Source organism: Schistocerca gregaria, chromosome 3 (genome assembly GCF_023897955.1).
Source record: "Schistocerca gregaria isolate iqSchGreg1 chromosome 3, iqSchGreg1.2, whole genome shotgun sequence".
Taxonomy (NCBI): Eukaryota; Metazoa; Arthropoda; class Insecta; order Orthoptera; family Acrididae; genus Schistocerca; species Schistocerca gregaria.
In genome coordinates this window covers 1,778,633-1,793,938 of record NC_064922.1, presented here as the reverse complement: position 1 = coordinate 1,793,938, position 15,306 = coordinate 1,778,633, and the positions used below count along the sequence as shown (strand labels likewise).

Sequence of the window (15,306 nt, the reverse complement as noted above, 5' to 3'; positions counted from 1 at the left end):
AAGGGTCTGTGTCGTCTATATGGCTGTATGTAGCACTATTAGTTTTCGGGGAGGCGGGCGTAGCTCAGATGGTAGAGCGCTCGCTTAGTATTCGGGAGGTACTGGGATGAATACCCAGTGCCTCCAGAATTTTTAACACACCTACATGCGCACCTTGCCATGCAAGTGGAATAATTCTCAGCCTGCAGATGTGTCTAGGAAGATACAAGCGAATGATTAGCATCCACAATTGGCAAGCGTGCTGTTATTAGTGCGCGGGAAGCACCCTCCTCCCACGCCTACACTTAATTTAGAAACAGTACAAGTGTTACCGTAAGATTCTCAAGCCTATGTCGGAAAGATCTGCCTTGCGCCGAGTTCACGTAAATCCCACGGCACATTCCTATTCTTTGCGTGCAGTCGGCTGCTACTGGTGTTGCTAGTTGTGACTGCTGATAACAGATGCCGTAGCAATCAATTCATGGAGTGAGTTGTATGTTTTGCGATAGTCTGTCTGTGACAAGCAAGCACAGGTGACGTAGGTGCGAACACAGGAAGCTAGCAGACCCTCGCTGCCTGCAGACACCGAGCAGCCACACTAGGAGGGCGGCCTAAGCCGTAGGCGAAATGTGCTCATTCGCTTTGGCGCGACGTCGAACTATAAATAATGCTGTCACTAGCGTGAGCGTCGTGGAAAGTCGGAAAAGTCGGCTGCGTGGGTGAGTGCCAAGTTTGGGGAGCGTTTTGTAGTATGCGCAGTGCAATGGAGACGCGGAAACTTGTTGTGGCCCAGTGTTTTGCAGTTGGACGACAAGATTGGTACACAGTAGTAAAGAGCGAGGCACTGAGTTGGCATGAATAATGGAGTGCACAATGGGGCTCGAGATGTGTTTGTTACCTCAGGTGCTGTATGATTGTCGACAAGGAGTGAAAACGGAGCAATTTGTGACGGCTCTTTCAATTTAAGACGTTAAAAACAGACGGAATTTGCATTTGTAATACCAGAGCATCGAAACTACTTGGAACTTTTGTGTATATGAACGTGTCCGCGCCTTTGTACTCTGCTCTCTTCACCGCTACAAACCAACCAACCATCGTGTCCGTGCGCATCAGAGTCCCAAAGAATGGGGAATAGCGCAGTTTGGTGGTGCATGTGGCGTAGCTCAGTTGGTAGATCGTTCGCTTCGCATGTGAAAGGTGCAGGGTTCAAGCCGCGGCGCTTCCATTTTTTGTGGTCAGTGCATGGTAAGTGTTGGTCGCGGCGAACCTAAAGGCACGCAAGATGTTGCAAAGACAGCGTCACAGACTGATATGATGTATACTGACGTAAGGAGAGCAAGATGTAAGTGTGGGGACCGGCTGTTATCGAGGTGTCATCGAGTGCAGATCTGTCTTAGGTATCACGGCTTAACCTCATTGAAGTCTAGAGGGTGGACAACACGTTCGTCTTACTCAGAGCGGTGTCTGAACTCTATTTTCAACGTTATACGTGCCACTTTCATTGTGGCCAACTAAGATTCGATACAGAATGCACGAAACCTGAAAGACACCCTAACGGATACATAGAGAGTAGTGTTTGTCTGCTGAATAATGGGAGTGCAAGGGTCTGTGTCGTCTATATGGCTGTATGTAGCACCATTAGTTTTCGGGGAGGCGGGCGTAGCTCAGATGGTAGAGCGCTCGCTTAGTATTCGGGAGGTACTGGGATCAATACCCAGTGCCTCCAGAATTTTTAACACACCTACATGCGCACCTTGCCATGCAAGTGGAATAATTCTCAGCCTGCAGATGTGTCTAGGAAGATACAAGCGAATGATTAGCATCCACAATTGGCAAGCGTGCTGTTATTAGTGCGCGGGAAGCACCCTCCTCCCACGCCTACACTTAATTTAGAAACAGTACAAGTGTTACCGTAAGATTCTCAAGCCTATGTCGGAAAGATCTGCCTTGCGCCGAGTTCACGTAAATCCCACGGCACATTCCTATTCTTTGCGTGCAGTCGGCTGCTACTGGTGTTGCTAGTTGTGACTGCTGATAACAGATGCCGTAGCAATCAATTCATGGAGTGAGTTGTATGTTTTGCGATAGTCTGTCTGTGACAAGCAAGCACAGGTGACGTAGGTGCGAACACAGGAAGCTAGCAGACCCTCGCTGCCTGCAGACACCGAGCAGCCACACTAGGAGGGCGGCCTAAGCCGTAGGCGAAATGTGCTCATTCGCTTTGGCGCGACGTCGAACTATAAATAATGCTGTCACTAGCGTGAGCGTTGCGTGAGCGTCGTGGAAAGTCGGAAAAGTCGGCTGCGTGGGTGAGTGCCAAGTTTGGGGAGCGTTTTGTAGTATGCGCAGTGCAATGGAGACGCGGAAACTTGTTGTGGCCCAGTGTTTTGCAGTTGGACGACAAGATTGGTACACAGTAGTAAAGAGCGAGGCACTGAGTTGGCATGAATAATGGAGTGCACAATGGGGCTCGAGATGTGTTTGTTACCTCAGGTGCTGTATGATTGTGGACAGGGAGTGAAAACGGAGCAATTTGTGACGGCTCTTTCAATTTAAGACGTTAAAAACAGACGGAATTTGCATTTGTAATACCAGAGCATCGAAACTACTTGGAACTTTTGTGTATATGAACGTGTCCGCGCCTTTGTACTCTGCTCCCTTCACCGCTACAAACCAACCAACCATCGTGTCCGTGCGCATCAGAGTCGGAAAGAATGGGGAATAGCGCAGTTTGGTCGTGCATGTGGCGTAGCTCAGTTGGTAGAGCGTTCGCTTCGCATGTGAAAGGTGCAGGGTTCAAGCCGCGGCACCTCCATTTTTTGTGGTCAGTGCATGGTAAGTGTTGGTCGCGGCTAACCTAAAGGCACGCAAGATGTTGCAAAGCCTGCGTCACAGACTGATATGATGTATACTGACGTAAGGAGAGCAAGATGTAAGTGTGGGGACCGGCTGTTATCGAGGTGTCATCGAGTGCAGATCTGTCTTAGGTATCACGGCTTAACCTCATTGAAGTCTAGAGGGTGGACAACACGTTCGTCTTACTCAGAGCGGTGTCCGAACTCTATTTTCAACGTTATACGTGCCACTTTCATTGTGGCCAACTACAATTCGATACAGAATGCACGAAACCTGAAAGACACCCTAACAGATACATAGAGAGTAGTGTTTGTCTGCTGAATAATGGGAGTGCAAGGGTCTGTGTCGTCTATATGGCTGTATGTTGCACCATTAGTCATCGGGGGGGGGGGGGGGGGCGGGTCTAGCTCAGATGGTAGAGCGCTCGCTTAGTATGTGAGAGGTACTGGGATCAATACCCAGTGCCTCCAGAATTTTTAACACACCTACATGCGCACCTTGCCATGCAAGTGGAATAATTCTCAGCCTTGCAGATGTGTCTAGGAAGATACAAGTGAATGATTAGCATCCACAATTGGCAAGCGTGCTGTTATTAGTGCGCGGAAGCACCCTCCTCCCACGCCTACACTTAATTTAGAAACAGTACAAGTGTTCCCGTAAGATTCTCAAGCCTATGTCGGAAAGATCTGCCTTGCGCCGAGTTCATGTAAATCCCACTGCACATTCCTATTCTTTGCGTGCAGTCGGCTGCATTTGGTGTTGCTAGTTGTGACTGCTGATAACAGATGCAGTAGCAATCAATTCATGGAGTGAGTTGTATGTTTTGCGATAGTCGGTCTCTGACAAGCAAGCACAGGTGACATAGTTGCGAACACAGGAAGCTAGCAGACCCTCGCTGCCTGCAGATACCGAGCAGCCACACTAGGAGGGCGGCCTAAGCCGTAGGCGAAATGTGCTCATTCGCTTTGGCGCGACGTCGAACTATAAATAATGCTGTCACTAGCGTGAGCGTCGTGGAAAGTCGGAAAAGTCGGCTGCGTGGGTGAGTGCCAAGTTTGGGGAGCGTTTTGTAGTATGTGCAGTGCAATGGAGACGCGGAAACTTGTTGTGGCCCAGTGTTTTGCAGATGGACGACAAGATTGGTACACAGTAGTTAAGAGCGAGGCACTGAGTTGGCATGAATAATGGAGTGCACAATGGGGCTCGATATGTGTTTGTTACCTCAGGAGCTGTATGATTGTCGACAAGGAGTGAAAACGGAGCAATTTGTGACGGCTCTTTCAATTTAAGACGTTAAAAACAGACGGAATTGGCATTTGTAATACCAGAGCATCGAAACTACTTGGAACTTTTGTGTATATGAACGTGTCCGCGCCTTTGTACTCTGCTCCCTTCACCGCTACAAACCAACCAACCATCGTGTCCGTGCGCAGCAGAGTCGCAAAGAATGGGGAATAGCGCTGTTTGGTCGTGCATGTGGCGGAGCTCAGTTGGTAGAGCGTTCACTTCGCATGTGAAAGGTGCAGCGTTCAAGCCGCTGCGCCTCCATTTTTTGTTGTCAGTGCATGGTAAGTGTTGGTCGCGGCGAACCTAAAGGCACGCAAGATGTTGCAAAGCCAGCGTCACAGACTAATATGATGTATACTGACGTAAGGAGAGCAAGATGTAAGTGTGGGGACCGGCTGTTATCGAGGTGTCATCGAGTGCAGATCTGTCTTAGGCATCACGGCTTAATCTCATGGAAGTCTAGAGGGTGGACAACACGTTCGTCTTACTCAGAGCGGTGTCCGAACTCTATTTTCAACGTTATACGTGCCACATTCATTGTGGCCAACTATGATTCGATACAGAATGCACGAAACCTGAAAGACACCCTAACGGATACATAGAGAGTAGTGTTTGTCTGCTGAATAATGGGTGTGCAAGGGTCTGTGTCGTCTATATGGCTGTATGTAGCACCATTAGTCATCGGGGGGGGGGGCGGGTCTAGCTCAGATGGTAGAGCGCTCGCTTAGTATGTGAGAGGTACTGGGATCAATACCCAGTGCCTCCAGAATTTTTAACACACCTACATGCGCACCTTGCCATGCAAGTGGAATAATTCTCAGCCTTGCAGATGTGTCTAGGAAGATACAAGTGAATGATTAGCATCCACAATTGGCAAGCGTGCTGTTATTAGTGCGCGGAAGCACCCTCCTCCCACGCCTACACTTAATTTAGAAACAGTACAAGTGTTCCCGTAAGATTCTCAAGCCTATGTCGGAAAGATCTGCCTTGCGCCGAGTTCATGTAAATCCCACTGCACATTCCTATTCTTTGCGTGCAGTCGGCTGCATTTGGTGTTGCTAGTTGTGACTGCTGATAACAGATGCAGTAGCAATCAATTCATGGAGTGAGTTGTTTGTTTTGCGATAGTCGGTCTCTGACAAGCAAGCACAGGTGACATAGTTGCGAACACAGGAAGCTAGCAGACCCTCGCTGCCTGCAGATACCGAGCAGCCACACTAGGAGGGCGGCCTAAGCCGTAGGCGAAATGTGCTCATTCGCTTTGGCGCGACGTCGAACTATAAATAATGCTGTCACTAGCGTGAGCGTCGTGGAAAAACGGAAAAGTCGGCTGCGTGGGTGAGTGCCAAGTTTGGGGAGCGTTTTGTAGTATGTGCAGTGCAATGGAGACGCGGAAACTTGTTGTGGCCCAGTGTTTTGCAGATGGACGACAAGATTGGTACACAGTAGTTAAGAGCGAGGCACTGAGTTGGCATGAATAATGGAGTGCACAATGGGGCTCGATATGTGTTTGTTACCTCAGGAGCTGTATGATTGTCGACAAGGAGTGAAAACGGAGCAATTTGTGACGGCTCTTTCAATTTAAGACGTTAAAAACAGACGGAATTGGCATTTGTAATACCAGAGCATCGAAACTACTTGGAACTTTTGTGTATATGAACGTGTCCGCGCCTTTGTACTCTGCTCCCTTCACCGCTACAAACCAACCAACCATCGTGTCCGTGCGCATCAGAGTCGCAAAGAATGGGGAATAGCGCTGTTTGGTCGTGCATGTGGCGGAGCTCAGTTGGTAGAGCGTTCACTTCGCATGTGAAAGGTGCAGCGTTCAAGCCGCTGCGCCTCCATTTTTTGTTGTCAGTGCATGGTAAGTGTTGGTCGCGGCGAACCTAAAGGCACGCAAGATGTTGCAAAGCCAGCGTCACAGACTAATATGATGTATACTGACGTAAGGAGAGCAAGATGTAAGTGTGGGGACCGGCTGTTATCGAGGTGTCATCGAGTGCAGATCTGTCTTAGGCATCACGGCTTAATCTCATGGAAGTCTAGAGGGTGGACAACACGTTCGTCTTACTCAGAGCGGTGTCCGAACTCTATTTTCAACGTTATACGTGCCACATTCATTGTGGCCAACTATGATTCGATACAGAATGCACGAAACCTGAAAGACACCCTAACGGATACATAGAGAGTAGTGTTTGTCTGCTGAATAATGGGTGTGCAAGGGTCTGTGTCGTCTATATGGCTGTATGTAGCACCATTAGTCTTCGGTGGGCGGCGGGCGTAGCTCAGATGGTAGACCGCTCACTTAGTATGCGACAGGTACTGGTATCAATACCCAGTGCCTCCAGAATTTCTAACACACTTACATGCGCACCTTGCCATGCAAGTGGAATAATTCTCAGCCTGCAGATGTGTCTAGGAAGATACAAGCGAATGATTAGCATCCACAATTGGCAAGCGTGCTGTTATTAGTGCGCGGGAAGCACCCTCCTCCCACGCCTACACTTAATTTAGAAACAGTACAGGTGTTCCCGTAAGATTCTCAAGCCTATGTCGGAAAGATCTGCCCTGCGCCGAGTTCATGTAAATCCGACTGCACATTCCTATTCTTTGCGTGCAGTCGGCTGCTTTTGGTGTTGCTAGTTGTGACTGCTGATAACAGATGCAGTAGCAATCAATTCATGGAGTGAGTTGTATGTTTTGCGATAGTCGGTCTCTGACAAGCAAGCACAGGTGACATAGTTGCGAACACAGGAAGCTAGCAGACCCTCGCTGCCTGCAGATACCGAGCAGCCACACTAGGAGGGCGGCCTAAGCCGCAGGCGAAATGTGCTCATTCGCTTTGGCGCGACGTCGAACTATAAATAATGCTGTCACTAGCGTGAGCGTCGTGGAAAGTCGGAAAAGTCGGCTGCGTGGGTGAGTGCCAAGTTTGGGGAGCGTTTTGTAGTATGTGCAGTGCAATGGTGACGCGGAAACTTGTTGTGGCCCAGTGTTTTGCAGATGGACGACAAGATTGGTACACAGTAGTTAAGAGCGAGGCACTGAGTTGGCATGAATAATGGAGTGCACAATGGGGCTCGATATGTGTTTGTTACCTCAGGAGCTGTATGATTGTGGACAAGGAGTGAAAACGGAGCAATTTGTGACGGCTCTTTCAATTTAAGACGTTAACAACAGACGGAATTGGCATTTGTAATACCAGAGCATCGAAACTACTTGGAACTTTTGTGTATATGAACGTGTCCGCGCCTTTGTACTATGCTCCCTTCACCGCTACAAACCAACCAACCATCGTGTCCGTGCGCATCAGAGTCGCAAAGAATGGGGAATAGCGCAGTTTGGTGGTGCATGTGGCGTAGCTCAGTTGGTAGAGCGTTCGCTTCGCATGTGAAAGGTGCAGGGTTCAAGCCACGGCGCCTCTATTTTTTGTGGTCAATGCATGGTAAGTGTTGGTCGCGGCGAACCTAAAGGCACGCAAGATGTTGCAAAGCCAGCGTCACAGACTGATATGATGTATACTGACGTAAGGAGAGCAAGATGTAAGTGTGGGGACCGGCTGTTATCGAGGTGTCATCGAGTGCAGATCTGTCTTAGGTATCACGGCTTAACCTCATTGAAGTCTAGAGGGTGGACAACACGTTCGTCTTACTCAGAGCGGTGTCCGAACTCTATTTTCAACGTTATACGTGCCACTTTCATTGTGGCCAACTACGATTCGATACAGAATGCACGAAACCTGAAAGACACCCTAACGGATACATAGAGAGTAGTGTTTGTCTGCTGAATAATGGGAGTGCAAGAGTCTGTGTCGTCTATATGGCTGTATGTAGCACCATTAGTCTACGGGGGGTCGGGCGTGGCTCAGATGGTAGAGCGCTCGCTTAGTATGCGAGAGGTACTGGGATCAATACCCAGTGCCTCCAGAGTTTTTAATACACCAACATGCGCACCTTGCCATGCAAGTGGAATAATTCACAGCCAGCAGATGTGTCTAGGAAGATACAAGCGTGTGATTAGCATCCACAATTGGCAAGCGTGCTGTTATTAGTGCGCGGGAAGCACCCTCCTCCCACGCCTACACTTAATTTAGAAACAGTACAAGTGTTCCCGTAAGATTCTCAAGCCTATTTCGGAAAGATCTGCCTTGCGCCGAGTTCACGTAAATCCCACTGCACATTCCTATTCTTTGCGTGCAGTCGGCTGCTACTGGTGTTGCTAGTTGTGACTGCTGATAACAGATGCCGTAGCAATCAATTCATGGAGTGAGTTGCATGTTTTGCGATAGTCTGTCTGTGACAAGCAAGCACAGGTGACATAGGTGCGAACACAGGGAGCTTGCAGACCCTCGCTGCCTGCAGACACCGAGCAGCCACACTAGGAGGGCGGCCTAAGCCGTAGGCGAAATGTGCTCATTCGCTTTGGCGCGACGTCGAACTATAAATAATGCTGTCACTAGCGTGAGCGTCGTGGAAAGTCGGAAAAGTCGGCTGCGTGGGTGAGTGCCAAGTTTGGGGAGCGTTTCGTAGTATGCGCAGTGCAATGGAGACGCGGAAACTTGTTGTGGCCCAGTGCTTTGCAGTTGGACGACAAGATTGGTACACAGTAGTAAAGAGCGAGGCACTGAGTTGGAATGAATAATGGAGTGCACAATGGGGCTCGAGATGTGTTTGTTACCTCAGGTGCTGTATGATTGTCGACAAGGAGTGAAAACGGAGCAATTTGTGACGGCTCTTTCAATTTAAGACGTTAACAACAGACGGAATTGGCAATTGTAATACCAGAGCATCGAAACTACTTGGAACTTTTGTGTATATGAACGTGTCCGCGCCTTTGTACTATGCTCCCTTCACCGCTACAAACCAACCAACCATCGTGTCCGTGCGCATCAGGGTCGCAAAGAATGGGGAATAGCGCAGTTTGGTGGTGCATGTGGCGTAGCTCAGTTGGTAGAGCGTTCGCTTCGCATGTGAAAGGTGCAGGGTTCAAGCCACGGCGCCTCTATTTTTTGTGGTCAATGCATGGTAAGTGTTGGTCGCGGCGAACCTAAAGGCACGCAAGATGTTGCAAAGCCAGCGTCACAGACTGATATGATGTATACTGACGTAAGGAGAGCAAGATGTAAGTGTGGGGACCGGCTGTTATCGAGGTGTCATCGAGTGCAGATCTGTCTTAGGTATCACGGCTTAACCTCATGGAAGTCTAGAGGGTGGACAACACGTTCGTCTTACTCACAGCGGTGTCCGAACTCTATTTTCAACGTTATACGTTCCACTTTCATTGTGGCCAACTACGATTCGATACAGAATGCACGAAACCTGAAAGACACCCTAACAGATACATAGAGAGTAGTGTTTGTCTGCTGAATAATGGGAGTGCAAGGGTCTGTGTCGTCTATATGGCTGTATGTAGCACCATTAGTCTTCAGGGGGGGAGGAGTGGGGGGGCGTAGCTCAGATGGTAGAGCGCTCGCTTAGTATGCGAGAGGTACTGGGATCAATACCCAGTGCCTCCAGAATTTTTAACACACCTACATGCGCACCTTGCCATGCAAGTGGAATAATTCACAGCCAGCAGATGTGTCTAGGAAGATACAAGCGAGTGATTAGCATCCACAATTGGCAAGCGTGCTGTTATTAGTGCGCAGGAAGCACCCTCCTCCCACGCCTACACTTAATTTAGAAACAGCACAAGTGTTCCCGTAAGATTCTCAAGCCTATGTCGGAAAGATCTGCCTTGCGCCGAGTTCACGTAAATCCCACTGCACATTCCTATTCTTTGCGTGCAGTCGCCTGCTACTGGTGTTGCTAGTTGTGACTGCTGTTAACAGATGACGTAGCAATCAATTCATGGAGTGAGTTGTATGTTTTGCGATAGTCTGTCTAAGACAAGCAAGCACAGATGACATAGGTGCGAACACAGGAAGCTTGCAGACCCTCGCTGGCTGCAGACAGCGAGCAGCCACACTAGGAGGGCGGCCTAAGCCGTAGGCGAAATGTGCTCATTCGCTTTGGCGCGACGTCGAACTATAAATAATGCTGTCACTAGCGTGAGCGTTGCGTGAGCGTCGTGGAAAGTCGCAAAAGTCGGCTGCGTGGGTGAGTGCCAAGTTTGGGGAGCGTTTTGTAGTATGCGCAGTGCAATGGAGACGCGGAAACTTGTTGTGGCCCAGTGTTTTGCAGTTGGACGACAAGATTGGTACACAGTAGTAAAGAGCGAGGCACTGAGTTGGCATGAATAATGGAATGCACAATAGGGCTCGAGATGTGTTTGTTACCTCAGGTGCTGTATGATTGTCGACAAGGAGTGAAAACGGAGCAATTTGTGACGGCTCTTTCAATTTAAGACGTTAAAAGCAGACGGAATTTGCATTTGTAATACCAGAGCATCGAAACTACTTGGAACTTTTGTGTATATGAACGTGTCCACGCCTTTGTACTCTGCTCCCTTCACCGCTACAAACCAACCAACCATCGTGTCCGTGCGCATCAGAGTCGCAAAGAGTGGGGAATATCGCAGTTTCGTCGTGAATGTGGCGTAGCTCAGTTGGTAGAGCGTTCGCTTTGCATGTGAAAGGTGCAGGGTTCAAGCCGCGGCGCCTCCATTTTTTGTGGTCAGTGCGTGGTAAGTGTTGGTCGCGGAACACCTAAAAGCACGCAAGATGTTGCAAAGACAGCGTCACAGACTTATATGATGTATACTGACGTAAGGAGAGCAAGATGTAAGTGTTTGGACTGGCTGTTATCGAGGTGTCATCGAGTGCAGATCTTTCTTAGGTATCACGGCTTAACCTCATTGATGTCTAGAGGGTGGACAACACGTTCGTCTTACTCAGAGCGGTGTCCGAACTGTATTATCAACGTTATACGTGCCACTTTCATTGTGGCCAACTACGATTTGATACAGAATGCACGAAACCTGAAAGACACCCTAACGGATACATAGAGAGTAGTGTTTGTCTGCTGAATAATGGGAGTGCAAGGGTCTGTGTCGTCTATATGGCTGTATGTAGCACCATTAGTCTTCGGGGGGCGGGCGTAGCTCAGATGGTAGAGCGATCGCTTAGTATGCGAGAGGTACTGTGCTCAATACCCAGTGCCTCCAGAATTTTTAACACACCTACATGCGCACCTTGCCATGCAAGTGGAATAATTCTCAGCCTGCAGATGTGTCTAGGAAGATACAAGCGAATGATTAGCATCCACAATTGGCAAGCATGCTGTTATTAGTGCGCGGGTAGCACCCTCCTCCCACGCCTACACTTAATTTAGAAACAGTACAAGTGTTCCCGTAAGATTCTCAAGCCTATGTCGGAAAGATCTGCCTTGCGCCGAGTTCACGTAAATCCCACTGCACATTCCTATTCTTTGCGTGCAGTCGGCTGCTACTGGTGTTGCTAGTTGTGACTGCTGATAACAGATGCCGTAGCAATCAATTCATGGAGTGAGTTGTATGTTTTGCGATAGTCTGTCTCTGACAAGCAAGCACAGGTGACATAGGTGCGAACACAGGAAGCTTGCAGACCCCCGCTGCCTGCAGACACCGAGCAGCCACACTAGGAGGGCGGCCTAAGCCGTAGGCGAAATGTGCTCATTCGCTTTGGCGCGACGTCGAACTATAAATAATGCTGTCACTAGCGTGAGCGTCGTGGAAAGTCGCAAAAGTCGGCTGCGTGGGTGAGTGCCAAGTTTGGGGAGCGTTTTGTAGTATGCGCAGTGCAATGGAGACGCGGAAAGTTGTTGTGGCCCAGTGTTTTGCAGTTGGACGACAAGATTGGTACACAGTAGTTAAGAGCGAGGCACTGAGTTGGCATGAATAATGGAGTGCACAATGGGGCTCGATATGTGTTTGTTACCTCAGGAGCTGTGTGATTGTGGACAAGGAGTGAAAACGGAGCAATTTGTGACGGCTCTTTCAATTTAAGACGTTAAAAACAGACGGAATTTGCATTTGTAATACCAGAGCATCGAAACTACTTGGAACTTTTGTGTATATGAACGTGTCCGCGCCTTTGTACTCTGCTCCCTTCACCGCTACAAACCAACCAACCATCGTGTCCGTGCGCATCAGAGTCGCAAAGAATGGGGAATAGCGCAGTTTGGTCGTGCATGTGGCGTAGCTCAGTTGGTAGAGCGTTCGCTTCACATGTGAAAGGTGCAGGGTTCAAGCCGCGGCGCCTTCATTTTTTGTGGTCAGTGCATGGTAAGTGTTGGTCCCGGCGAACCCAAAGGCACGCAAGATGTTGCAAAACCAGCGTCACAGACTGATATGATGTATACTGACGTAAGGAGAGCAAGATGTAAGTGTTTGGACCGGCTGTTATCGAGGTGTCATCGAGTGCAGATCTGTCTTAGGTATCACGGCTTAACCTCATTGAAGTCTAGAGGGTGGACAACACGTTCGTCTTACTCAGAGCGGTGTCCGAACTCTATTTTCAACGTTATACGTGCCACTTTCATTGTGGCCAGCAACGATTCGATACAGAATGCACGAAACCTGAAAGACACCCTAACGGATACATAGAGAGTAGTGTTTGTCTGCTGAATAATGGGAGGGCAAGGGTCTGTGTCATCTATATGGCTGTATGTAGCAACATTAGTCTACGGGGGGGCGGGCGTAGCTCAGATGGTAGAGCGCTCGCTTAGTATGCGAGAGGTACTGGGATCTATATCCAGTGCCTCCAGAATTTTTAACTCACCTACATGCGCACCTTGCCATGCAAGTGGAATAATTCTCAGCCTGCAGATGTGTCTAGGAAGATACAAGCGAATGATTAGCATCCACAATTGGCAAGCGTGCTGTTATTAGTGCGCGGGAAGCACCCTCCTCCCGCGCCTACACTTAATTTAGAAACTGTACAAGGGTTTCCGTAAGATTCTCAAGCCTATGTCGGAAAGATCTGCCTTGCGCCGAGTTTACGCGAAATCCCACTGCACATTCCTATTCTTTGCGTGCAGTCGGCTGCTACTGGTGTTGCTAGTTGTGACTGCTGATAACAGATGCCGTAGCAATCAATTCATGGAGTAAGTTGTATGTTTTGCGATAGTCTGTCTCTGACAAGCAAGCACAGGTGACATAGGTGCGAACACAGGAAGCTTGCAGACCCTCGCTGCCTGCAGACACCGAGCAGCCACACTAGGAGGGCGGCCTAAGCCGTAGGCGAAATGTGCTCATTCGCTTTGGCGCGACGTCGAACTATAAATGATGCTGTCACTAGCGTGAGCGTCGTGGAAAATCGCAAAAGACGGCTGCGTGGGTGAGTGCCAAGTTTGGGGAGCGTTTTGTAGTATGCGCAGTGCAATGGAGACGCGGAAACTTGTTGTGGCCCAGTGTTTTGCAGTTGGACGACAAGATTGGTACACAGTAGTAAAGAGCGAGGCACTGAGTTGGCATGAATAATGGAGTGCACAATGGGGCTCGAGATGTGTTTGTTACCTCAAGAGCTGTATGATTTTGGACAAGGAGTGAAAACGGAGCAATTTGTGAAGACTCTTTCAATTTAAGACGTTAAAAACAGACGGAATTTGTATTTGTAATACCAGAGCATCGTAACTACTTGAAACTTTTGTGTATATGAACGTGTCCGCGCCTTTGTACTCTGCTCCCTTCACCGCTACAAACCAACCAACCATCCTGTCCGTTCGCATCAGAGTCGCAAAGAATGGGGAATAGCGCAGTTTGGTCGTGCATGTGGCGTAGCTTAGTTGGTATAGCGTTCGCTTCGAATGTGAAAGGTGCAGGGTTCATGCCGCGCGGCCTTCATTTTTTGTGGTCAGTGCATGGTAAGTGTTGGTCGCGGCGAACCTAAAGGCACGCAAGATGTTGCAAAGCCAGCGTCACAGACGGATATGATGTATACTGACGTAAGGAGAGCAAGATGTAAGTGTGGGGACCGGCTGTTATCGAGTTGTCATCGAGTGCAGATCTGTCTTAGGTATCACGGCTTAACCTCATTGAAGTCTAGAGGGTGGACAACACGTTCGTCTTACTCAGAGCGGTGTCCGAACTCTATTTTCAACGTTATAAGTGCCACTTTCATTGTGGCCAACTACGATTCGATACAGAATGCACGAAACCTGAAAGACACCCTAACGGATACATAGAGAGTAGTGTTTGTCTGCTGAATAGTGGGAGTGCCAGGGTCTGAGTCGTCTATATGGCTGTATGTAGCACCATTAGTCTTCGGGGGGGCGGGCGTAGCTCAGATGGTAGAGCGCTCGCATAGTATGCAAGAGGTACTGGGATCAATACCCACTGCCTCCAGAATTTTTAACACACCTACATGCGCACCTTGCCATGCAAGTGGAATAATTCTCAGCCTGCAGATGTGTCTAGGAAGATACAAGCGAATGATTAGCATCCACAATTGGCAAGCGTGCTGCTATTAGTGCGCGGGAAGCACCCTCCTCCCACGCCTACACTTAATTTAGAAACAGTACAAGTGTTCCCGTAAGATTCTCAAGCCTATGTCGGAAAGATCTGCCTTGCGCCGAGTTCACGTAAATCCCACTGCACATTCCTATTCTGTGCGTGCAGTCGGCTGCTACTGGTGTTGCTAGTTGTGACTGCTGATAACAGATGGCGTAGCAATCAATTCATGGAGTGAGTTATATGTTTTGCGATAGTCTGTCTCTGACAAGCAAGCACAGGTGACATAGGTGCGAACACAGGAAGCTAGCAGACCCTCGCTGCCTGCAGACACCGAGCAGCCACACTAGGAGGGCGGCCTAAGCCGTAGGCGAAATGTGTTCATTCGCTTTGACGCGACGTCGAACTATAAGTAATGCTGTCACTAGCGTGAGCGTCGTGGAAAGTCGCAAAAGTCGGCTGCGTGGGTGAGTGCCAAGTTTGGGGAGCGTTTTGTAGTATGCGCAGTGCAATGGAGACGCGGAAACTTGTTGTGACCCAGTGTTTTGCAGTTGGACGACAAGATTGGTACACAGTAGTAAAGAGCGAGGCACTGAGTTGGCATGAATAATGGAGTGCACAATGGGGCTCGAGATGTGTTTGTTACCTCAGGAGCTGTATGATTGTGGACAAGGAGTGAAAACGGAGCAATTTGTGACGGCTCTTTCTATTTAAGACGTTAAAAACAGACGGAATTTGCATTTGTAATACCAGAGCATCGAAACTACTTGGAACCTTTGTGTATATGAACGTGTCCGCGCCTTTGTACTCTGCTCC

General features: G+C 49.0%; 1 non-coding gene across 1 annotated transcript; it reads left to right on the top strand.

The window, feature by feature from the left end:
- Nucleotides 1-9,564: 9,564 nt before the first annotated feature.
- Nucleotides 9,565-9,637, top strand: Trnat-agu (transfer RNA threonine (anticodon AGU)). Its single transcript has one exon. It is a non-coding gene; the product is annotated as a tRNA-Thr (tRNA).
- The last annotated feature ends 5,669 nt before the right edge of the window (nt 9,638-15,306 follow it).